General features: G+C 42.8%; 1 protein-coding gene across 1 annotated transcript in view; it reads right to left on the reverse strand.

Annotated features, from left to right (window-relative positions):
- LOC310863752 (urea transporter 2) overlaps nucleotides 1-2,500 on the reverse strand; it is a gene marked incomplete at both ends in the record, with an annotated part of 15,648 nt that overhangs the window by 6,472 nt on the left and 6,676 nt on the right. The gene's annotated exons all lie outside the window — the stretch shown is intronic.

The raw sequence follows: 2,500 nt of genomic DNA on the forward strand, positions 1-2,500 counted from the left end.
GTATTTACTGTCCATAAACGGCATTATGTAACTGACTGGTGTGCGTGCGTGTGCGTGCGCGTGCGTGCGTGTGAGAAATGGAATGCTATTTAGCTCTAAACAGGGAATACACAGTAGCAGAATACTTAACTGACTCAAAACTAAGGAAAACATTAACTCGATATAGACTCAGTGAACACAGTCTTGCGATTGAGACAGGCCGCCATAGGCAGAGCTGGCTCTCAAGAAGAGGAGACAGACTATAATGCACCCACTGCACACAAAACGAGGTAGAGAGACAGAGCTACACTTCCTAACCGTCTGTCCAGTGTACCAAGACATCAGAGACACATACTGTCTGTCCACTGTACCAAGACATCAGAGACACATACTGTCTGTCCACTGTACCAAGACATCAGAGACACATACTGTCTGTCCACTGTACCAAGACATCAGAGACACATACTGTCTGTCCACTGTACCAAGACATCAGAGACACATACTGTCTGTCCACTGTACCAAGACATCAGAGACACATACTGTCCACTGTACCAAGACATCAGAGACACATACTGTCCACTGTACCAAGACATCAGAGACACATACTGTCTGCCCACTGTACCAAGACATCAGAGACACATACTGTCTGTCCACTGTACCAAGACATCAGAGACACATACTGTCTGTCCACTGTACCAAGACATCAGAGACACATACTGTCCACTGTACCAAGACATCAGAGACACATACTGTCCACTGTACCAAGACATCAGAGACACATACTGTCTGTCCACTGTACCAAGACATCAGAGACACATACTTGTAACGGTCATATATTTCTAATGGCAATGCTTGTCAAATTGGGGGTCGTTGCACTAGAAGGTCTGAGAGGTCATTTTGACCGTTTTTTTAATATTTTGAAGTTAATTATCTTTGCCCAGGAAGGTTTCAGAAGGTTCCCCTTCCATGACCATCATCAACCATCACCATTATATCATCTCAGAATTTTTTGACATCTGAAACATTTTCTAAATATGAATTTAAGCACAGGCTAGTTTTGCCCTTTTTTCTTCAGACCTTCTAGTGTTACAAACGGGTTGAGAATCACTGCTAGAGCCGTATAAATCTTCTCTCATGGGGGTCCCTGGCATCTCTTCAAATGGGGGGGGGGGGGGTCCGCAGGCTAATAAGTGTCCATTTGGGGGTCCCTGACACGAAAAGGTTTTGGAACCACTGTACTAGAGGATAAAGTAGCCTATATTCTGTCTCAGATAGATGCGTGTCCCTTCTACATCCCTTTACAGATAGCGAACATGATCATGGAATCAGAGTCGAAAACCAGGGTAGCATTCCAAACTTTACTGTCCTCTTCTCATCATCCAATAATCGTTAATTTGTAAAACTGAAATAAACATGACAATGTCTTGATCAGAAAACATACTTCAACACAAATGTATAATCAATTACAGCATACAATAACCTCTGTGAATGTTGACAAAAAGCTACTCTAATCGGGAACTACCCATAGATCCGAAGTCCCGTTAGTCCGAACATGCACTGCTCCCGTGCTTGCGGTTAGGTTTAGGTTTGCTCCCGTGCTTGCGGTTAGTTTTAGGTTAGGGTCAGAGATAGGGATAGTAATTTCGGAACAATGAACCTTCTGACTAATGACACGGCACCAGCATAATGACAAAAGCTACATTAGCTTGGCTTAGTATTTTTTACAGCATCATGAAATGTATTTTAAACTCAAAACCACACATGAATTACATTATTATTTAAATGCACACTTATACCAAATACAGAAATGCAATTGTAGAATTAAACACTGAAAACTCACAAGCAAAGGCTTTCCAAAGCACAACAGAAGAAAAGGGGGAGAGGAGCTCTGCCTCCGTGTCTGACATGAACAAACTGAAAACTGCATGAGCCTACAAACAAATTAAGGTTTCAGGTGTGCTGGAAACAATTGACACAACACATCTGAAATTACTTAACACTAATTACTGGCTCTGTTACAGCAACCGCCTCTAGGAGGTGCAAAAGAGTACATTTTAGAAGGCCCTACGAAGTGTGACAGCCTATATATCCATTAATCTCCTGATCTAGTCAATACACGTGCTAAAGAAGTCAAGAACAGTGCACAACACCAAAAGTGGTGACCTATTCAGAAAACGTCACGAACGCAATCCGGCTTGTCTTGGGCCCACTGGCTGTACAATTAGTACAGAATACAGCCGCTAGAATACTCACCAATACAAACCGCAGAGCACACATAACACCGGTACTGGCTGAACTACACTGGCTCCCTATCAAATCTAGAATCGATTTTAAAATCCTTTTAACAACCTATAAAGCACTACATGGCCTAGCCCCAGTTTATATTACAGACTTATTGGTGGCAAAACCAAATGTAAGACCCCTCAGGTCCTCTGACAAAGGCCTCCTGAATATTCCGGTGACAAAATTGAAAACTAAGGGGGACCGGTCCTTTGCAGTGGTTGCTCCCACACTGTGGAAC

This window comes from Protomyctophum parallelum (assembly GCF_964188405.1).
Source record: "Protomyctophum parallelum genome assembly, chromosome: 8".
In the NCBI taxonomy this organism is placed as follows: domain Eukaryota; kingdom Metazoa; phylum Chordata; class Actinopteri; order Myctophiformes; family Myctophidae; genus Protomyctophum; species Protomyctophum parallelum.